Source organism: Accipiter gentilis, chromosome 3 (assembly GCF_929443795.1).
Source record: "Accipiter gentilis chromosome 3, bAccGen1.1, whole genome shotgun sequence".
NCBI lineage: Eukaryota > Metazoa > Chordata > Aves > Accipitriformes > Accipitridae > Astur > Astur gentilis.
In genome coordinates, this window is record NC_064882.1 from 1,763,433 (window position 1) to 1,788,256 (window position 24,824).

At 35.3% G+C, this 24,824-nt stretch overlaps 1 protein-coding gene across 1 annotated transcript in view; it reads right to left on the reverse strand.

The window, feature by feature from the left end:
- GALNTL6 (polypeptide N-acetylgalactosaminyltransferase like 6) overlaps positions 1–24,824 on the reverse strand; it is a 505,186-nt gene that overhangs the window by 235,908 nt on the left and 244,454 nt on the right. The window lies entirely within an intron of this gene.

Here is a 24,824-nt window from a genome sequence, read left to right on the forward strand (position 1 = left end):
GGCACAGATAATAGAATTTAAACAGATGTAATTATTTAAGCAGGTATATCTGATAAATTGCTACTGTAATTACACATATAAAATTAGAAACAACCTTTAAGAAGGAAATATTATTAATAGAGTAACTGGCATAGTCAGGAGACAGTAATGATTTATGGTATGTCAAACTTGGGATGTGAGAGATATGAACAATTTTTATACTTCTGATCTGTAACTTTATTTTTGGTAAAAACTTCATCTCACCAAACTGTGGAATAGACAAATAAATGTATAGCCTGTGATATAAGAGTATATCATTAACTATTTCTATTTTGTATTTCCCTTTTTCCATTTACATACAGCAGATGGTAGCTGTTAACACATCAGCACTCGTAACTAAATCAGACTCAATATCAGATCTTGCCAAAATATTTTAAAATAATTTGCTGAGCAATGCATTTTGGAGTCAAATGGCTGCAAAGTTCATGTTAAATTTAGTAAATTGTTCCATCAAAAAAATAAAAATTGAAGTCAGATTTTTCATTTAAAATGCTTTAAATGCAACCATTATCTTGATTTGGAGTTTACTTCTGTTATTTTAAGATTAAAAAGGAGTATTTTCCTTCCAGCGAAATGGTATGTTTTATGTAAAGAAGCAAACTTTGTGTAATGTTTTACTTATGTTTTCCAGAAAAAAAGAGATGTTTGCAACTGGAAATTGGTTGGAAATTCCAGTTGGTTCTCCAACTACCTGGTTTAGTAAAAAATCAGTTACAAAATGGAACTTTCCATTCAGCTTTACTCATCATAAGAACACTTTCAATAAAATTCAAGTTGTAATATTTGGAAAAAAGCAAACTAAATAGAAAGAAAGTAATCAGCTAACAAAAAGTCAGATAGAAATTGTTCTCCACTAGAAGCAGACTTAGCTAAAAGTAAGCCATCTCTGAGTTCACGTCTACATTAAAACAGACTGCTACATACATATCTATATATGCATATGCCTGAATCAAAACCAGTAATATCTGCTACTGATTTTTTTTTTTCACCTCACTTATTTAGCAATCAAAAATAATTACACATTCTTGTTAAATTTCTTGTTAGGTAAGATCAAGTCTGATAAATTTTTTATCATAATGTGAAGAAATGAATCATAGGAAAGCAGTTTACCTTCTGTCTTTGGAGAAATTGGCTACATTACTGACTCTAAATCCAGTGTTTCTCCAGTAACTGAGGCCATCGGATCCCAAATGATGTATGTTTAGGTAATGCATCATGAAACATTTGCCTGAAGCAGTCCTCTTAAAATTTTTCAGCAGGATCCTGTTAAGCCTCATTAAGGCATCAAGTCGGTATTGCAAGAAAAAAGCCTTCCTCACGGAAATCTAATACACTTGATTCTGATGTTGAATCTCTTTTAAAATGATCAAAGCAGCATTTAAAATGATATCTATTTCTTATCTGTTTTATACTCTAAGAAAATGTTACCACAAATTTTTAAAGGGTGTAAAACGATCAAATGCTTCCTTTCACCATAGCTTCCAGAAGAATGTCTCATTCTCCCAGCAAGTACCCAAAGAAGATTAAAATTTTTCTTCAAAATAAGTCAGATTTGTATTACTCAGAAGGCTACTTTCTTTTCCTAATAGCTACATCAGTTTTTCCATAAGATTCATTGTACTGATCAAGCCTGAACACATTTTACAACTACAATCACAGTGTAAATCATAAGAAACATGAAGATGTAGGTTGTTGGAATCTTATGGACAAGAAAAAGCAAAATCTAAGTGCACAAACACATCATTTCACAATGACAACTTACAACATTTTACATGTTACTCTTTTGATGGACTTAAAGGAGTGCCAGCCATACTCTGTCGTACTATACCTAAACAAATATATTTTTAATTAATTTTAATTGGTCTATTTACAGGTTTTGACTTTGTGACTTGAACTTTATGCTTTAGTAGAGTTAGGAATAACCTTCTAGACTCCATATTTAGAAAAATAAAATTCAGATAGATACTACACACTAGGAATACAGTATATTATGTGTGTGTATATATATTACAAATCTAATTTGTAAATTTACTACTGTTTCCCCAACAGGTATAACAAGAAGCTTGATTTTCTAACCAACTTCCTTTTCATACAACATTTCGATTCAGATCAAAATCAAATACTGAACTTTTACAAGTGTTTTTTTGTGCAAAGAGCCTTCTGTAAATACTTTAGACTATTAATAAATCTAGGCAGTATGGAAGAAGGTAACAAAAATTTTCTTTCAGAACGCAAACTCGGCTATGGCTCATGGTGCAATGTAAGAATGGGCATACAGGGTTAGACTAAGCAACCACTTGATTCAACTTTCCTGTCTCCAAAAGCCATAAAGAGATGTCCAGGGAAAATTAAAGAAAAAATAGGGCAAATGTACACAATACTTCCCCCAGTGCTCTTCGGGACTAACAATTTTCATTAAAGGTAGTTTCGGAGCCACCTGGCTTCTATGTATTTCTGAATGAATTTTTCAGTCTTGCCTTGAACCCATCCACACTGTTAGCATATACAGAATATCTTGCTAAATTCTACAGCTACATGATTTGCGTTTCATAAAAAACTACTCTTCCTTTGGCTTACTTAGAAACCAGCTTCTACCAGATTCAACTGATAATCTCTAGCTATTGTACAATATAGGTAATGTTTATTAAATAACAGGTGCTAAATATATTCCCATCAAGTTCATGTGAGGATGTGTAAGTATGCTTAACTACCAGCAGGCAAACTTGGACTTTGTGATATCTATCTAGCATCAAAATATGCTCATAACAATACATTTGAAAACCAAAAATGCCAATTATATTTCAGTATGTTAAAAAATAATGCATAAGAACTTAAAAGAATTCAGTTAGAATAAGGGATAGTATAGCAGTCGATCTAAAGGAGGATTCGATGTAAACATGTCAGCTTGAAATGCAACACATACTTTAAAAGCTAAAGTGATTTGAACAGTTAAGACAAATATTTAAGACCAATTGATATGATTTTGAACATATTCTTAGCATAAAACAAAATTCTTGCTGCTGTTGAAAAATGCCTCATTACTTCCTTGAAGTAAAGCTGAAGGAAGATAACCCTATGAGGCTGAAGTACAAGTCTGTACCATTATCATAAATCTATGATTACAGATTTACCACAACAGCTATATCCCTTGTACTGCTGTTGCTTATCTTGCTTGCTTGGTCAATAAAATTGAAAATGAAGAGTAAAAATTTAAAGATTAAAATAAAAAATAAAGACTAAATCTCAGTAACTCAGTTTATACTAAAAAAGTGCCTATATGTCTATATACACATAATAAAAATACTTACAAAGGATTTGATTTTCCTTGTGCATTAATTTAACTTGCATAGCTGTGAATTAATACCATTAAATTATCTACCTCCAAAGTACATAGTTATTTCACTAGGTTTTTTTGGCACAGACGACTGCTACATAATTATGAGGGATGCTTGGCCAGCTCCACTGTCCAAGGGAGATGCTACTGAACTGCCAGGGAAACCTGCCGTTGAAAGTGAAGCAGAAATAAAGTACTTCAGAGCATTCAGTCAAACTACTGGGAAAAAAACCATAATATTCAGTTGCCTCTCGTTTTAAAAATTTAGAACAAATATATAGCTGCTTAAATACACCTAATAATTTATATGCTATAGGTTTTTGGCAGTTACAGCTTAAAGCAATGCAAGTCAATTTAAAAAAAAAAAAAAAAAGCTAAACCTGTATAATTTACAAGTTTCATTTATGCTAGAAAACCAGTGAGATAAAAGATCCCCCATATGGTTTTCCTTTTGAAAAGAAAAAAAAAACACCAAAAACCCCAAACAAAACCAACTAGTGCTGCAACACATAAGGATACCAAAAACGATTGGCAGATTTTCTAATGCTTTTGGCTGTGTACAGAGGAATATGTTTTTATTATATCTCAACTGTTACAACTTAGAACTGGAAGACCAGTGATGCCATCAACTTTTGGAAGACATGCTGTGTTTTGTTCTTTGGAAAGAAATTGACACCCACCCACCCACCCCCCCTTTTTTTTTTTTCCTCTGAACAGACTTAAAAGTCTTGTTGCTGATGGCTTCTACCATCAAGTACGTAATCTTTGAAGACCCATTCTGATGGAAAGTTCCTAAAATGCAACTTCTTTGAATGAGAAAGATTTCCATTATGAAAAATATCTTTCAAACTGAAGTCTAAAATACACACTGTAGTTTAAGGAAAAAGGATATTATTTAAGCAATAACTCACAAAAAACATATCAGGACTCATTGTCACTATTTACAAGGCTGTTAATCCTCCTTGGGAAAGCCTGAAAACACATGGCAGCTACACTGATTTGTCACATTTTGTCCACGTCGCCTCTTTGACCTTTATTACTTTAAGTTCAGATGCTAGTATACCAGTGACGTTTTCAAGTACTACTGGAATATATTTTAAAACCTTATTTACTGAAAAAGCATAAAGCTTTTCTCATGAAAACAGTCTGTTTCTTCTGAACCTAAGAAATCTTATGAACAGCTTCTTCCCTGTTTTATTATAAAATTATTTTCACAGTATCATTTAATAGTAACTGTACAGAAATAAAAGACTATATTTTCAGGAAGAGAAACTAAATGGAGGGAAGTAAGCTTTGCATAGATGTGACATGCTTCAGAACAGCCTTATTTTTAGTATTTGCATTAAAATATTTCATATAAAAATTATAGGGGAGTTGTCACATTCTTAATGTTAGCTTTAAAGTCCATACTACATTAGAAAAATGTAGACATACACTGTAGACACGTGGACATATCTTGTACTTGCAGATCACTATGGATCCTTTCAATCTTTCTTGTACTTTCATGGCAGAAGAAAGGACAACCATTGTGAAATGGTGGCAGTTTACATCCAGCTGGAAAGGTAAAAAATGCCTTTAGGATAAAGCTAGGGACAAATCTACAAGCTTCCTTTTTTTTTGTGAAGGTTCATGAAGACTACAACTGAGTGGAGGAAAAAGTATTTTGCACCATCTTTTGTACTGTTGTTCATACAGTTCACTATAACTTTTGCATTTTTATACAACTGTGGGTTTGGGGGTTTTTTTTTGACTCATTGGCTGCTTTAGTTTCAGTGTACCATGCTTTTAGATATACATGTAGATGACAGACTTACAGATATCTACACGCATTTTCTCAAGCCTACTTATACCCAAGATTTCCTCATCCTATACTTAGTAAGTTGAATATTTCTGCTAAAAGGAACACCACCCCATCTGTCCTCGTGAACTGCCTTGTTGCAAAAAAATGAATTACTTTTTCATCATGATTTCTCTATACAGTCATGATTGTTTAAAACTGCAGTTGTGCAAGCAAACCTATTCCGATTTGGCTCCCAGCTTTTGACTGTCATTAGATGTAACAGGCACATGTACTATTCCATGTTCCAAGAACAAAAATACATAACGCTATCAGAGCCAGAGCACAACCCTATCGATATCCACATACACCTCGCTATTTTGATTAGTAACCACTGAGCATCACTGTGAGCACAGTTGCACATGCAAGAGTAGTTTCACCTAAAGTATGAGTTACTAATTTATGCAAATGTCATTTATGAGTTTTTAAACTGAAAATCATATCTTAACTCTCAGCCACAGTGGAAATGATCCATAACTAGAACTCTACAAAAGTGTAGCAACACAAATTGCAAACCAATAGCAGCAACAGCTTCAGAAACATTTAGACCAGTCTCCTAGATTCAGCCGGGATAGAGATAACTGTCTTCCTAGTAGCTGGTACAGTGCTGTGTTTTGAGTTCAGCATGCGAAGAATGTTGATAACACACTGATGTTTTCAGTTGTTGCTCAGTAGTGTTTAGACTAAAGTCAAGGATTTTTCAGCTTCTCATGCCCAGCCAGCGAGAAAGCTGGAGGGGCACAAGAAGCTGGCACGGGACACAGCCAGGGCAGCTGACCCAAACTGGCCAACGGTGTATTCCATACCATGGGACGTCCCATCTAGTATAGGAACTGGGGGAAGTGGGGGGGCAGGGAATCGCCGCTCAGGGACTGGCTGGGTGTCGGTCGGCGGGTGGTGAGCAATTGCCCTGCACATCATTTGTACATTCCAATCCTTTTATTATTGCTGTTGTCATTTTATTAGTGTTATCATTATCATTCTTTCTTCTTTTCTGTTCTATTAAACCGTTCTTATCTCAACTCACGAGTTTTACTTCTTTTCCTGATTCCCTCCCCCATCCCACTGGGTGGGGGGCAGTGAGTGAGCGGCTGCGTGGTGCTTAGCTGCTGGCTGGGGTTAAACCACAACAACCAGGAATAAGGGAGAAAAAATAAAATAACTTCATCTCATGCAAAGGAAAGTAACAAACAGAAAAAAGGGGTCAACATTCATATACCTTACAGAAAACATGCATGCTCATTCCGTTCCTAAACCCATTTGTTAGGTCTAAGTATGGCAACACTATTGCACTGTTGAGAGTGAGGAACAATAGCCCTGCCACTGGATATCCTATTGACTTATGCTATTTATGTAGTAGGATACATATATCGAGTGACATGTTTTCCACACACAACCCTGAATTTCCTGAAAAAGTTGTTTGCCAAAAATAGCAATTTGGAACTTTAATGTACTTGACACAAAGATTTCTGGTAACTTGCTCTTAGCTGCAAGTAAAATATTTGAGGAAAGAAAAATAACAACAGGAAGCAAAGTTATTCACTACTGGTTCAAGCATTTACCGTCCTGTTATTGCCAGCACATTTACACAGGCAAGTAACTTAATTGCTCTTCAAAAGTATCCAAATGAAAACTACAACCGTGAAAGAGGAGTGAAAGCGAAGAAAAGGAGAGATCAGACAGCAGAAGAACTCTGCAGGCTGGCACCAGTTAACTTCTCTTTTTCTTTTTTGTTTTTAAACATGACCTTGTCTTTTTTTTTCTTTTTTTTTTTTTTGAGCTCATCCTTCTCTTAGCATATTGTCTTGTCAGAGCATGAAGTGCAGATGATCTGTATCCCAATGAAATTTGCATGTGATGAATACATGTTCAGAAATATTCCAGATCTGCAAGACTGATGTCATTTTTATGATTTTAATAATCATAACTCAATTTTATTGACTTGTACATTTGTGAGGAAACTAATTAACTTTTAAATGTAGCGTCTCCTTGGGGAAAAAAATGTGTTGGAGATTGAAAAAATTATGATTCAGAGCTCCCAAGCATGATGGTGTAGCAGTGAAATTAATGAAAGTGAAGACAAACAGCAGCAACATTAAGTGATATTTGGCTTTAATTCTGATTGTGTACTTAAGAGACTCTCAAAGTCTATACCGCAACTCTATCAATGACTAGTCCTTTTAGGAAGGACAAACTTTTTTTCTTAAAAGTCCTAGATTGAAGACTCCACTAAACAGAATGTTGATAGAAACACAGGGCAACATACCATCAACAGTCAAAAGAAAAAAAAAAAGTTTAAATATCTGTTTCCATCATGTTTCATTCATTACATATCTAGTAGCATCTAGATGCTCAAATACTTTTTATGTCAACAGCACATATGACTAAAAATTTAGTTATACATATAAAAGTAAAAGGCTATTTCCAACATACACATAAAATGAGTATGAACAAACAGAACAGAAACACTGTTCCACAAAAAATTAATTCTTTGAATTTAAATCCTTGAATGATGTGGTACCAACAGTAGAGAGTAATGAAACATGACTAACAAAAAATCAGTTAGACTTACAAAACTTTTTTGAGGGGATGGGGAGGGCCTATTATAGTAACACATAAGATGGAGCTAATCAAGTTTGAGAATGTGTTATATCAGACACTGTACAGAATAACAAACAGTCCCTACCCAGTAATACATAATTTCATCAGAAAAGAACGGCTGTTGAAGATATAGAATATTGTTACCAAAATATACACAGCAGGTCAGCGGCAAAAGCCACAACCGCGCAAAGATAAACGAACGCAAGCTCAGGGCTATTTGCAAGGACCACCCTTCTCACACATCGAATACTACTACAAGAGACAGTCCACAACAAATCTGCATTTTAGGCTTCTTTTATGCTTCTATGTTTCATCAGCAACTACAACCTCTCTGCTGGTCACTGGCCTTCTCTGAAGCAAATTTGCACCAATTCCACTTGCTGTATTCGAGTAACATAAATCATTGTCATAACTGAGGGCAAATAAACCAATAATTTTGTATTCATTACTGTGGACAATACCTTAACTCCAACTGCATACCAATGCAGAGATACTGTGTTATAGTTCCTGATATTCCACAGATGGTACAGATTATGCCCTTGCAGTTTATGACATTAGTAGTACTGATTATATTACACCATAATCATGTCCTCAGCTGAAAAATAAGGGCAGATCTTGCAGCACCTGTACAAATACCTTCCAGCTATGAAAAGACAACTTGGAATCACAGTTCATCAGCATAGTGAAGGCAGAAACTTTCACAACTAATGAATCAGTTCATCCGTTCTCATACTGCAAATTTTCACTACTGAAAACTGAACCATTTTGGAAAAGATACTACTTTTTTTTTTTCTGTCCAAGATAAATTAATTTTTATCTTCACTTTCATTCAGATTTACGAGTAATTGCACAGGTTGGATTTGAATTATTCTACCATTCCCATCATTTTGTGAATTGGGTTATTCTCTTCAGGATAATCAAGTTAGAAAAATTAATCCTTTCTTCTGGTACTTCAGCCCTGTGAAAATTACACATATGCAGTGGGAAGTAGTATGACTGTAAGAGAATTATTTACGTTTTGATTAACTTTGTGTTAGGTCACTGATTCTTCTCACAAATCTTATATTCTTGTACAATAGAAAAAAAAAAAAAAAGAAACTGGAGCTTAAACGTAAGACTGATTGTCCTGGGTTCAGCTGGGATAGAGTTAATTTTTACAGGAACCTGGGAGGTGGGGGCATAGCTGGGGCAGCTGACCTGAACTAGCCCAGGAGCTATTCCATACCATGTGCCATCATGCTCAGTATATAGATGGGGAGCGGGCCGGGGGGGTGCTCTCTGTTTTCGGTGGGGGAAGTGGCGGAGCGTCGGGTCCCGGGTGGTGAGCAGTTGCACTGTGCATCACTCTTTTTGTATACTTTTTCATTAGTGCCGTTGTTGTTGTTGTTGTAATCTCTTTGTGTTTGTCCCAGTAAACTGCCTTTATCTCAACCCTCGAGGTTCCAGTTTCTTTTTCCTTTTCTCTCCTCCGTCTCCTCCCCATCCCACCGGAGGGGGGCGGAGGAGTGAGCGAGCGGCTGCCTGGTCCTTTGGTACCGGCCGGGCTGAAACCAACGACACTGATGATATTAATGTCGTACAGAGAAATAATCAGTTCAAATGGTACTCTTCAGAGTAAGTTCATCTAAGAACGTTTTTGGGTAAAAACATGCCTGAACTTTTATTAAGATTCTAAAGAGGGAACTAGTGTGAAATGATTTCTGATGAGTTCTGAAATGACAAAATATGGTTGAAATCATATATAAGGCTGCTCAAACATACACTGTGTCTTCATGTAAGCAAAATTTCTAAATATTAACCATCCACAGTATGCTTTATAGCCTTTTTTTTTTTTTTAAAAAAATATATTTTTAAGATACAAAATTTCTTCAAAGGCTTTTATGTAATAACTCAATGTTTTAAATACAACTCGTTAGCAAGTTGGTGCACTGCTGAAAATTACAGAAGATGATGCTTTACAAATAATTCTTTGAGAAATGCTAAAAGGCAGGCAGACAGGCATTTAAAGGAAAAAATGATAACAAAATACAAAGCAGAAAGTTTCTCTTTATCAATTAACTTTATCAATTAGATATTTTCCAAAGGTTACAAGTTTTCTGAGCTGAATTAAAAGTCTAATTAAGCTGGCTGCAATAAAGATGACTAAGCTTCATGACAAATGGCAAATCTGTAATATCCCTTTTCATCTAATCACAATGCCAAAATCCAAAGATGACAGTCTGTGGGAGGGAGCACTTGCTGTTTTCATTACTAGTTACCGATTTCTTTGAAAAGTTTGAAATTTGTGCCCTGTTCTTTAATTTACTAATACACTCCAGAATTAGATTAATAACAGAGAATTACTACAGGACTTTTGTTAGTTTTCTGACAAATTCTGTTATTCAAGGTCACTCCTACTACTATATTTTCCTTGTGGGCAGGCACAGGTGCCTACTTTCACTGTTAAGAAAAATCCTCTTTTTCTAGCATGTTAGTGTCAACATGTATCAGGAAGTGTAAAAAGATGCTTGCAAAACTGTCACAACTCATGACCTTTCTGTAGCTGAGATAGCATTTGCAGTATTGCACAAGATTCTCATCTAAAAACATGTTTATTTGGCACCTATTCGAAATGGGCTACATGCCATCTTCACAGATGGCTGTAAGTGTTCACCACTAAACTATCATGTAGCTTAAGAAACGTGAGAGTCAAGGGCAGGGTTTCTTATATGAGAACATTCACATGTTGTCACGTTTAAGTTATCTGCCATTGTAACTCTGCAGTGAGCTAAATTAACCTTCAAAGTGTGAAACTAAACTTTGCAGACAGGTAAAGGAATACTTAACTTGTTAAGAGTGACCTGTGAGGAAAGAACATGAATTCAAATGCCCTGAGTATTTTCTGCATACAGCTCACTTGCCCTCCAAGGGTTTTAAAAGTAAATACTATCCTACTTTACAGATGTAAAAAAACAAGTTGAATGATATTTCCAAAGAAGTAATGGAATCTACGGTGAATCTTGGAACCAGAACTCAGGAGATATCAACACACTATACTAAGTGTTTACCTCCCATTCCAGAGGCAGAGATTTATCTTGGTCTCCAGCTGACTGGCGTGCAAGCTGGATGCTGCAAAGAATTGAGACTTTTCATGTTTCCAACAGCTGCTTGTCAAACCAAGTCTGTTTGCAGAAAAGAATCCACATTAATATTTCCTGAGACTTTTAAACATAATTTTCCTAAGCTCCCATGAACATTGCTGCATAATGACAGGCACAGAGCAGGACTGGCAAAATGGGAAAACACCCTGCCTAGTTTAGTTATAGTAAGTTAATGTAGCATTTGAGTTTACCTGGATATCAAGACCAATTTAATTTCTAAGACTAAAAAACTGTTAAACAAATTGTTTGCTAATGGCAAAACATGATACAAGACATTTTTAAAGTCTATTTTATATAATACTGTATTAGAAGAAAAGAAAAAAGAAAGTCAGAAGGTATACTGTTTGTACGAAGAGATTGCCTACACTGTAAAATCAGATAACAGGCTTTTAAGTCAGTAATTTGACATGAGAAGATTCCAAATAACACAATTTCATAAACAGGACTGAACATTTTTCTTTTTTTAAATGTCAAGAACTGCTTGGGGAAGAAAAAAAAAAAGGAGAACCAGACTTCTAGTCTTTCTCCTCTGATTAACATGTTTAGTGATCTTAAGAGAAACTGTGACTGTGTTTGTGGCTCCCTGTCCCTATCTGCAGAATTGAGACAGTAATGCTGGCCTCCCCAGTAAAGTACTTCTCACCAGTAGTTTGAAATGTACTGTGTCAGAGTCAAGTATTACAAACATATCATGAAAAGTGTCTGTACGCACGTAAAACAGTACCGGGGACCTCTTTGACCAACACCACCACCAAAAAAGAGAAAAACAGAAAATCAATTTTTATTTCAGCAGCTTGTACCATGCTAGCTTCATTAAAATAAATGTTTACATAGTGCTGGACTGAATTCCCATTGAAAAGAATTGATGTCTGTCAATTTAGAATATGTCTGGCTTCAGAAAAAGGTCTTTGCCCATGGTCTGATTCATACACTCAAAGTAACAATGGTTTATTGACTTTGATTCTGGTGGTGTTTGATGAAAAAACAAATACTTCCTTAGGACGGTATGAAGTCAGACTTCAAGGCTATACGGAATGACTGGAATATACTGGAGGACAACTAATATATTCATGAATATCAGCCATTTGATTTCACAACATTTGACAGAAGTTTCCCTATAATTAAGGAATGTGATACTTTCTCAAGGTTAGAAATATCATTTACCATTTTTACATATGCTACCAAACTTTAAGATAAAAATCTTCTGAAAGGTCAAAACTGATCATTTGTCATTTCCCCCAGTCTATTCATGCAGTATTTGTGAACTTATCAAGATTCCCATGTGTGAATTTGTAATAATAATGGGCCAATTAACTTATGCAAGTAATTTCTGCTAGGTAACAGGTTCACTGAAATACTCAAATTCAAAACTTGAGCAGAAATAACAAGCTTCAGATCTGTAATGGCGTGAGCACAACTTTTAGTTTCCCTAGGATTAAAGATGCTTTTAAGAACAGAAATCAAGCAATATTTTTAAAGACACTCTATTTTTAAAAATTATTTTCATCAGTAAAATAATTTAATAGAAAATTAGTGAAAAGTATGCTCAAAATATATCTTATATAACTCAGACAGTTTATTACTGAAGTTTAAATAAGTTTTAATAATACTCTGAAGCCAGCATTGAAAATACTGTAATAGCAAAATGCACCTCAGAGTTTAGTCACAATTCCATGTGGTTAAATGAGTATCACCTGTTTAATACTTGAAACCCATTGTACTGTTTGTTGTACCAACTACAAGTCCTTGATCCAAATCCTTTAATAAATTGCCATTCAATTTAAGAAAGCAAAACAACTGCACCTTCCAGTTAATATTTTCCTACAAGCATACCATAATTTATGTTGCAATTTATATATCCCAAGTGAAAATGACAGTTTGACAACTCTGTCTTTTTCTCCCCTTAGATATTGAGAAGAATCTGATATATATGAGAAATGTGGATGTAACTACATAATTTTATTTATGTTTCAGAAAAGGAACATATTTATATGTCGCTGCTCTAACTGGATTTTTTTAAAGCTTATCTGAAATTCATGCACAGAATGTCTTGGTGGCTTTAAAATTTTTTGTATGCTTATTTATTTCCTTTCACTAGTATGTGTTTTTCAGCTTTACTTCCTAAAGGGTGAACTGACAGCTCGCCCAAAAAGTTCTGGGCCCTTTTACCCCAAAGTCTATCCTCACGATATGGATAACAATTTGGATAACAATATGGATAACACTTCTGCTATCTGGATAATACTATACAAACTTGGGAGTAACACTATAGAAGAATAGAAGGAGTTTCTGTGCCATACTTGAAACCTGGTTTCAGCCAATACTAGTTTTCACACTTAGTGAAAACTAATCCTAGTTTCCTAAACTGTGCAAATTGAACACTTTCAGATTGCTACTACTAACCTCAACTGCTTATTTCAGTGATGGTTTTAGCTGAGACATCTTGGTGCGAGTGATCCATTACCATTTCTGGAATGGCAACAAAGCTTTAATACAACTATTGATATTTATTATGCAGAAAAAATAACCCCAAATTATTACCAGGATATCAAAGCTCATACAATGGGCTTTCTCTTTGGAGTCTATATATGACCTTTATGCTTAAAGCTGAAGTAATCCCAAAATCCCCTCTTTTCCCACCTTAGGAAGAAAACATTTCTTAGATGGATTCAAGGCAGCAGAAAGGCCTTGATGATTGAAGTTTCTACCACGTTCAACCAGAAATTGGCATGAATATAAATAATTTTATTTTCCAAAAGGTTGTATGAACATATTTCCATTTACAATTATTATTAATATTCATCTCTAGTTTGTTCTAGATAGAGGAAATATATGAGCACTCTTTAAAGAAATGAGGATGAAAAATGACCAGTTGTCAGGCTATTGCCAGTATTTGTGAAAAATGGGGCTGTGTGGAACAAAGTCCAGTCAATGTTCCTTTTGAAGATGGCAGCTTGAACTGAGTGACAAGCTATTAGTACTTCAGTGGGGCTTTTAGTATTTCAGTAGCACCAAAAGATGTGCTAATAGCATATTTGCAATATTGCAAAGAAGTCCCAAAGCAAAGCAACCTCTTACATAAAATGAAATTTCCGCTCCTTCAAGGGAGACCAATACAGGGTTTGGAGAATGGAACAGGAAAAATAAGTGGGTCTTTTAATGACAAAGTCCTAGATTATTTATTCTAAGGGTTGTCAGGTAAGTTCTCAAACTTCAGCACTGACTGAATTGAGCTGACACTGAAGAGCCTGTGCTGCATGTTAAAACAAAATATATTTGCCTTAATGTAACTGTTTAAACTTTCTCCTCGTCGTTAATCTGCACTGCCTAAAATCTCAGTTAACAGCTGCCCTCTACCACTTAGGGAGCTGTAGTCCAATGGTTCTACATACACGACTGTAAAATGCTTCATGAGAACTGCTGTGTAAGTGTAATGCATTGCTACAAAATACTTTGCTTAATTGAGATATGCTGAACTGGGACTGCCATTTCACTAAGAAGTCCCAGGAAACTGATTCAGCTAACAATACAGAATAGCAGTAAGTGTTACTGAAACAGGACACTATTAGCATGAAATCAATGTAATGGTTATGATTTTGGATGGCATTAAGTGGTGTTTAATGAAGTGATAAATAGAAATCAATTGTTAACCCTTATCCTTTAATACTCAAGTTGTCAAATGCACAATTAAAGGATAGATGTAGACTTGAACACACACAGGTAACACTCGAGTACAGCTGGCTTCAGGGGACCTCAAACCAAACAGTTCCACAAAAGGATCACGAATGCAAGATGATTTCAGTCAGAACGATTAGCAATCTGTTAACCAAAATGAGACACTCTGCTACCAGTAAAAATTGCTGTCTAAATGAAAGTACTTAGCAAGGTACCTACTTAATACTTATCAAGACAGTTGTGATTTAATAGTATTTTACAGCCTAGAATATGCAGAGTACCAATGTGTGCATCCCGCATGCATTCATACATGTTCACGGGCAAACCTTATCCAAATGTGCAAACTTCTAAAATCAAAGTACAAAGTCATGTATCTTCCACTTCTTATGCCACACATACACTTGAAACGCTCTTTGAAATTATTTCTCGTGTTATGTAAAAAAAAGTAAAATCATTCTGACAGCAAACATCAGACATAACTGAATTAGTTAAGTGTTGCAACACAAAAAAATAGCGTTATCATTCCTAAAAGAAATGCCATATTTATCCATAATCTACATTAATAATTTTCAATGGTAGTATTGCCACAGAAACATGCGTGAATAATCCTGCAGCTTACATCTATTCATCATCTGCAGTCAGCTGAGTCACTATGACTTCGGCCTGCTCTGTGGGCCAAATCATTAATCAATCTTGCCATGTCATTCCCTTTTTTCTTCAGTAGTAAACCAAACCCTAGACACCAGTTCTGTAAAGTACACCCAAGAGGGCATCATAAGCATGAAAATTAAAAGACTTATCAAATGTAAGCAACACAAAATAGCAAAATAAGATATGGTACAGGTACAGCATATGGAAACTAGAGTACCATAATATGCATTCTGACTTTCATCAGTATTTTCATGCTAACTTCTGCAAGATCAAGTCTATTTGGGCTGGTTCACATGAGGGTTTCACAAAGAACAACTTTTAAATATTTTTTTTTTTTAAACTATATAATGCCATCTCATCCCACCCAATGATTTTCAGACAGTTCTTAGAGCTACAGGCTTATGTTTGAAGTTGTTTTACATTTGCTCTAACTAAACCCAATTTTTACTAATTTCATAGAGCATCAAACTTTTATTTGTTGGGGTTTTTTTGGGGGGGTGAAGAGGTGTGTGTGGGGTGTGTGTTTGTTTGTGTTTTTGCAAAAAAGAAAGAGAAAAAGAGACAGAGCAAGAAAGATACATATCTGTACATCTTATTTTCCAGAAACACAGAAAAATCCCAGGTCCTTTACTCAGAGGAATCATGATCTAGCTTTCATACAGAACAATAACAAAAAAACGATAAATGCAAATCCCAAAGGGAACAAAGTGTCAATGCTGGTGCTCACAAGAACTAGACAAAAATTCATGCAGATACCTCAGGAATCAGTCCATTTTGAGGTAGTTTGCTCCTCTGTTCCATTCTCCCACCCCACGCAAAGGCATAATTTGGTTTGAACTCAGCTTTAAAATTCAGATTAATGGGAAATCAAAGTAAGAGAATAATTTGTGAAAGGTCTATCTCGTAACACAAATCTTGGTTAGGGAGATCAAGGGAAGAAGTAAACGGCTGTGTGCTCTTTGAAAGTGTGGATAAGGAGACTAGCCTGTAAATCCAAGATCAAAAGAGAAAGCCGGGAGCCACCTCTAAGTTAGAGACCAGTCTTCAGCCAAAGTGCAAACTTTGCTGAATATGACAGGGTTCTGTTAAAATTATTTTGGAGTCAACTGAAATTACTGAACTCTAGCCCTGCAGATTAACAGGAAGACCACCCGTAAATGAGAAAGAAATACTTCAGTACAGTACAATAACCATTTAGTACTCTACTGACAGTACTCTTCTGTCAGATAGAAAGGGAGAGGAGAAAAAAAATGTAGTTGTCTACAGATTCTTCTCTAGAGTAGTACGGCTAACACGCACATTGAGTTAATATACAACCATAGTACCTTTCCCTTCTGTCTGATATCTAGTCTGGAAACTGGGAGAATAACTCTGGGAAATAATTTTTGCTGTGCCTTTGCAACCTCCCCACATTCTCCAGAGAACAAAGAAACAATTAAGGAAATATAAAAAATAACTACGAAATTCTCTACCACAATATTTTGACTATGTCTCATGAAACACAAAAATCTGGTTCTGCTGACAGTCTTACTAGCAGTTATTAACTTATTAGTTTTGGAGCAGATCTGTTTAGTGAAACAGATTTTATGTTAGAATATGGTGCTAAAATTGAAAGCATCTATAATCTCTCATTGAGAATGTATACATCAGAAGAGGCAGAACACTTTGTAAATAGTGATTTTTTAAAAACAGTGTTCCCCGTGCCTAACAAATGTATAATCAAATGAAATTTGCATGTACTTATGTCCTCTCTGGAATTTCAAAATAACATTGCACATACATGCCTTCTGTTGGAGGCTATATAAAATGACAGCCCAGAGAGAGTCAATAACTACCAGTGGCTACTATATTCTTCCTACTAATATTTTTATATTCTTTCTCCAAGAATTCATTACAGACCACAAGGTGTTGATCTAGAAATTTGGCCTGGTCTGTCTTCATGCTACATACAAGCTCCAAATCCAGTCAAAACTCAATAGCATCAGAGCAAATAGCCACTTCGGAGCTTGTGGGGGGAAAACCCCACTAATTTGTGGGAGTTAAATATAAAATATTTTTTAAAGAAGTCTGCTTCATGTAAGTTCAAGTCCATTGCTGTTGATCTAATGAATATGCATTTCTGTATTTGGGGTGGTTGTCCAAATCAGACCATTCATCAAGGGTCACCTGTCACTAAGCAGGATTAGAGAGGAAATAATAAGAAGCCGCAGCTTCATTATTCTGTGTTGCAGGAGAAAGCAAGCAGGATGGAGATATACAGGAAGAAATTTATTCCGTGCTATTGTGCCAAGAGAGAAAGTGTATCAGGCAATTTCATAGGAAAACAGTCCCAGTGCACCATTTAATAGATTAGAAGCCTTTGTGTAAAATAGCATTCAATCTACTGTGGGTGTCAGGCTTAAAATCGAACAGGCAATTACACACATCTATTCAGAAATAAATTATTCTGATTGCTTGAAAGTACCTATAAGAAAGTATGCTTCATGGAACTCAAAGAAATTAATAAAACCCAAAAGATTAATGGAAACTTCAGAAAAACCAGAGAATTTATCCCATGCTGTGAATTTGCACAGTGACCAGTTCATCTTTCCACTTCAGCTGGTTGATCTGACAGTAAACATAATTTAGAATTAAATAACAGAAGCTGTATCAGGTCACCACCAATTTCAATTTAAGCAGAAAAAAAAATATTAAAAAGTAGAAATCTAAAAATCTTTCAATCAGCACAGAGCTGACAAACATGGTTCTATCAGAAATTCTCTTTTAGCCTTGTGGCTGCCAAGATGACTCTTGACTCCATGCAATGAAAGTACAATGGGAGAAAAGGAATTGCAAAAGGAAATACCAGACCTCCAGCTGTCACCAATGGCAAAGGCTTCTGGCTAAACAACATTTTCAAAGCCTACCTGCCTCAAAGGTTAGGAAGAGTGCTTTCCAAGCCATTCCATCTTATGGTGGGCTTTTCTAGAAGTGCTATTTAATTCCTTCCAAGAAGTGACAAAAGTGTGGGGGGGTTGTGGTTGGGCTTTTGTTGTTGTTGTTGTTGTTTTGTGGGTTTTTTTGTTTTGGGTTTTTTTTTTTTTTTTTAAAGTAATAACAATGGAAGGGAAAGAGGTAATTGCTCTGGTCTCCTGAAATAGAGAGCAGTTGATGTGCTTTGGGCAGAGTTCCACTGTTGCTTTTGTTAAATGTACTAATGAGCCATTGTCATACCAGTGCCAACCTGGCATTAGCAGTCACCATAAATTTACTGCAAGAACACTGCTGTTTGTAATTAGCTCTTCATTACACAATAAGGCTGATTTAGAGAAGCTCTCATATGATTTGCTCAGCAAATGAAGCAATATAATTACACCTCACTTGAAATCAACAAATTAGACTGCTGTTTGCAATTGGCTGTATTATGTGCTGTTAGCATTCTAGCAATTGCAGGCCTGTTGTGGCCTTTAGCACTTAAATAAAGTAAGCATAATTAAAGGACTGAATATTTTTGAATTTGCAAGATCAGCTACATAATAGTCAAAATTCTTTGCAATTAAAAAAGGAGCCAAGATTTATGCACCACAAACTCTCCATAAGCTTAAGTCACAGTGTTCATAGCACCTAACGATACGTATAGAAATCCGCTAAAAATTGCAGTGAGGAAATAGTCAAAGGGGCCAACGTTTGCTTCGTCATGATTTATTTTGCAGACAGCACTGAAGACTTAAGTCTATTCAGATTAAGAGCAGTAGGGAGCTGTTAGCTATGTCTTTGTTTTTGCATGTCCTTAATAAAAGTAAATGTAACAATCTTCGCTTTTTACATTTTATAAAACATTTCTGAAATATTTCTCTTTTCTAGGTACATGGTTTCATGTCAATCTCTTGGATGAGTAAGAACAACAGAGGACTAATTCAACTGTTTGAATGTCATGAAGAAGCTTAAATGGAAGTGGTTAACCAACAGGAGTTCTCTTACACGATCACTTGGGGCCAGGCTGTAACAGGATACAGAAAAATGCAGTGCTGGGTGTACATTCAATTGTTTATAATAAATACATTAACATCAAGAAGTAAAAACATACAAAACATGTTGGAAAGAGGAGACAGATGAGATTTTGTGAAAAAAACCAAAAAACCCCACCGTGTCTGCTTAGGAAGGACATTCATGTATAATTATTTATATTATACTACTCTAATGGATCAGCAGAAGTCCAAATGTCCTAAAGATACTATATTGGCTGACACTGAAGAGGCAAGCACCGTAACAAGTCCAATATCTGCTGTTATGAGCCAGTCTGATACACTCACAATAGCAAAAACAGATAACCAGCTCTTCCACTCTGTTTTAGCAAGACTTTACCAGTTACCCTCCTTTACATAGCAGGGTTACTAAATCCTGTGGGTTCTACTGGCTTGCCAGAAGAGATGCTAAGAGGCTAAATACTTAAAGACCACATGCATATAGATCCTACTTGAAAAAAATCCCCGAACAAATTATAAAGACTGACTGTCATCTGAGTTGCTGAGCAGCACAAAACTGTTCATTTTTCATTAAGATTGAAGACAAGACCATGGTAAATCACTGATCAGTATGACTGGACAGCCTCAATTCTCTCAGTGTGTGGCAGTCCAGCATCCAACAGTGCAGCAAAAGTTCTGTTGTTATGCTGACTTGTTTGTTTGTTTGGGTTTTGGCAGGCAGTAAATATGGACTGACATTTCAGGTCAGATCAGGGAAAAATAGTACTGTGCTACAAATTAAATGACCACCAGGATTGCATCAATGACTGTGATATGCTAATGGACATTAGAAAGATTTGTGGGTAGGAAACATTACAAAATCTGCAATGACTTAATTACCAATGCAATTTACCTAAAGTTCAGGTCAGGACACAATTTCAAAGGCTTATTTTCTGATATCATGAATAAGTGTTATATGTTAGTACACAGTAAAGAAAACCACATGAAGAGAAACAAGTTTTTACTTGATCCTGAGCAGTACTCAAGATAAGGTTTGAATAATTTAATGCAACTTCCACATAGATTTTTAAATTCCCTATATTCTACATTTTTGCAGAAGACTGAAGTAAGATAGTCAAAGAAGAATTACATCAAAATAAGAAAGTTCAGTAAGAGAATGTTAAGAGGAGCATCTGAAAGGGTAAAACGCACCTCTGAAGCACTGAGGGATTTTTGGCTTTGGTACTCTTTGTTCTGTTTGAAACAAACTACACTTCAGTCTCAAAGCAATAAATGTACAACAAATTAAAAAAAGAGAGAGCGAGAAAAAGAAGTTCACCTGGTCAAACAGCAAGGCATCACAGCCTGTTTAAAATAAAGGTTATACTCTAAGTCAAGTCTAAATGATTAGAAAACCTCACAGCTAGAAAATTGAGTATCCTACCTCAAGAAGGTAGGACAAAGAAGAAAAAAAAAAAAACATTTAGGAACAGCTTGCAAAGGTATATATACCTATTAATACACTCTTTTCCAAAGAGGGAAGCTTGCCAAAAAGTAAGACTACTGTATAAAAGCAATCAGGATAACAGCAGAAATCTATGCAAATTATGTGGCACCTGCATCCACTGTAGAAGAGTTTGTGGTGATTTTCACATTATAACCTCTACTTATCACAGAAGTGGTGGAAGATCTTTCTTGAAATCAATCATTAGTATAAGAAGCTGTAAAACAAGTTTAAAGTACGATCAGTATCAATGTTGGAAGCAGAAGCTACTCTACTTGGAATTTAAGGGAATACTAGCATGAAATGGCTGAATTGCAACTGCAGCACATAACTATCACTTCGCATTTTGACACTAGAGAAACAGTAAGTGGCAAATATAGCCTCAGTATTTACAAGTAGTGTGTCTGCAGGATCTGGGAAACTACAGCTCCTAAAGTCTGACACCAATATCAAGAAACTGATAGAAAGTGCAAAAAACTATGGAATTTATGCACATATGGATAATACATCAACCTACAGAATCCGTGTGTTGTTTTTACCAAACATAAACAGAGAAAGCAACTAAAATGCTAGGGAGGGAAAATTTCTTTCATGAAAGGATTAATGCCTAATAACAAGATTAATGGTAGGCAAATTGCTAGTTTTCATATCAGAGGGAAACCAATACTGGAATTCCATAAAGACCTAGTTAAGGACTGCTTTTCAACTTATTTCAAACATGATTCAGAAAGGAGTTAATAGTGAAATTGCAATTTATTTTTTTTTGCTGACAAAAAGGCTAGTAAAAGAGACTAAATTCTCCCATCAATAACTGGATGGCAGATGAATTTCAATGTAGATAAACAAAATAACTCACATGGGAAAGAAAAGGCTAACTTCAAATATGTGATGGACTGAGCTGACAACTACTACTATGCAGAAAAAAATATTGATACTAGATATAAATAGACATCTCAGTGGAAATGACAGCTCAATATTCACTAGTAATCAAAATAAGAAATAGAACGCTAAGAAAGTATAAAACCTGTTTATGCCACTCAAATTCCTGTGTGCCTGGATCTTTAGTATTATCTACAGCACTCTCTCTGCCATCATGCAAGATATGACAGGTAAAAACAGTGAAAGAAAGAGCAAAAGAGATGGTAGAAAAAATATTTCCGAACAAAGAATGATAGGAATGGTAGACGGACTAAGAGTCTTCAGTGCAGAAGGCGTGACTGAAGACAACTCTTACGTGTGAAATCATGAACAATAGAGGAAAGGTAGAGAGGTAACGCTGCTTTTGTTTACTGATTCTTCTAATACAAATATGAAAGCAAATGCAAGTGAACAGGTACTTGTCCTATACTACATGCATTTAAAAACAGAACTCAGTGCCACAACGCACTGTTCAAAGGAATTACACAAATTCCTGGAAGGAAAAGCCACCAAGTTCTAAAAAGGAAGTTAGTACTTCTGCCTCGGTTACTAAGCCAGAGATTGCTGGAAAGGTATTTCATGTAAGCACCACTACTTTTTTGACTTGTTCTACTCCTTCCTAAGTACCCATCAGCCTTGTGGGGATAGGCTATGGAGCATTGCACTGACTATGTATGGTAACGCTTGTAATTCCACCCAAATTAAGAATTTAACTGTGTCCCAGACATCCAGTACCTCTTTAATGATAGATAACTATAATTTTGGTCGATGGCATACAGTCAGCTCAACAGGGAAAACAGAACAAGGAATTGTATGAAGATCGCTGATTATCTGTGGAAATTCAAAATGGGAGAGTGTAGACTTTGTTGGGTTTCCAGATCCCTCAGAATAACTAAAAGATCAACAGCGAGTAATAATACCTTCTGCTACCTACAAATATGGTTGGTACTCCTGTCTCTACAATTAGATGATCACAATAAAGCCAAATCGAACACTGCAGCTAGCACTGAAGAGAGCTTCATTTATAATAGTGTTTTACTGTAAAGGATACAAGCAAGTGGAAAAGTGAATTCACTGATTGTTGTAATGTGTTAGTTTAAGGTCTGAGGTGTCTGACACTATTTTGTGCAAAATTCAAGTTTTGAGTATACTGTCCAGATTGGTACAAAACAAATGGAACTGCTGACCTTGACAGTGTGACAAAAAGACTTGGTTTTGGGGGGAAGAAAAATTTATACAAGTCGAGAAGAATGCTATAACGATGATGATGACATAAGCTTACACTTAATATTATACTGGCTGGTTATTATTACATAGTGGCTATTGAGAAACTCTATTCATTTCATTAGCATTTAGACATTCTAGATAGTTTTTAAGATACACATTTTACTTTACTGCGTGATTTACACTATTTAAAAATCAGTATTTGTATTTACTATTTTTGTACGATTGTGGCAAATACGACAGCTCTTAAATTCACTTCACTACAATGAAGCTGCTATTACATTCCCCAAGCAAAAAGCAAACATTTAAGAACATTTTAAAATCCCAGTATGAAAGAGAATCAACTTAATACCTCTGTAAGAGTATACTTTCTTTAAAGCCCATCTGTAATAATACTGAGTTCCTGATGAAACTTGCCTTAAAAAGATTGTAAGCATTTCATATAAGCAATGGGCTACTAAAGGTGTTTTGTAGAAGTACAGTCTAGAGTCTTTTGCAAGCAAACTTTAAGAAGTTATTTAGATCAGTAATACACCAGAAGAATATCTGCAGTGGAAGACATTCAGCTGTGATTAGGCAATCCAAACAGACCTGGTAGATCTTAAGTTTCCATATTTGAGATTTACAAAACATATGAAAAATTCCAATGGGGGGCAGAGGTGTTGTTTATTTTGCTTTCAACTAGAACTCAAAGCACGCAGATTAACAGAGGCGAAACTTTAAAATTAACTAAGATGAGATAATAGGCTTGTTTAATATATACATAGACATATATAAACAGTTACATGAATAAAATCATTATAAAGACCAATAAAGATACTGCCACTTTCACAACTGGAAATACTTTTAAAAACAGTAAAAAGCATTTCTGGGGATGCAATCCTAATATTAGCTATTTAAAGAGAACAGTTTGCTGTCTACAGATTTGGTTTATGCCTCAATAAATATCAGGGCAAATAGAGACCTGGGGAAGTGAAAAGGATAGAGAAAAATATTGCAGAACTAAAAGCTATATTAAAAAAAAAAGTGTGTATATTGTGTACTTATCACAAAAATGCTGTCTATGCAAGATAGGTGTAGAAGTAGTAGAAAAAAAATATATAACACACACACATAACCTTAAAATAAATTCTGGTTTTACTTTCTACTGTAGTCTTTATCAAATAACAGGGATACTAAGTTATAATTGAATTTCATAGCAGCTTTTTTTTTTTAATTTTTCTTTTTCTTTTAATGCAACTGTAGTTCTGTTTTGAAGAAAGGTGTCTGCTTTTTTCCAGTTTTTACTTTCTAAGTAAGTTCACCCAGAAAGTTTAAGTTGGTTTTGTTTTTCAAACATACAGAAGCTTCTCTGAATTCTTTTGCAAAATGTCACTATGTTTCCATTCCTTATCTCCCAATTTCATGTCAGAAATAATGAAAAATCCCAGTTGCTCATTCTAAAGAAAGTAATTTGCATTAACCCTTTTGGCTGTCATCTTCACAGTGTAAAACAAACCTGCTAACTAGGGAGGGAGGTGGCAGGATGCTTTAATATACACTACTGGCTTTCACCTCCAAAAATTAAGTTTGACTTACGTTTTGCAACTAGAATAAATTTGGTTGCTGGGGTTGTGACAATTAATTCTAGGAAATGACAAGAAAAAATGAGCAACATTCACAGATTTAAGGAGTCTAGGAATTGAAGTCTGTACATAGCTAAATGGGGAATTAATTGAAATTAAATGAAGTTTCCAAATCATGATCCAATTCTTACAAAAGTGCCTTAAGAAGTACTGAGGTTGATGCTATACATATCAACAATCACACTCTAGAAGGAAACTTTAAGAGCAGAGTTAGGAGCATGGGGTTGACAGTGCACATTAGCATGAAACAGGAACAGTTAACCATTTTAAATGATCATTTACTACTTGGGATACCACAGTTTTCAGAATATATAGTGTTAGAAAATTTTGCA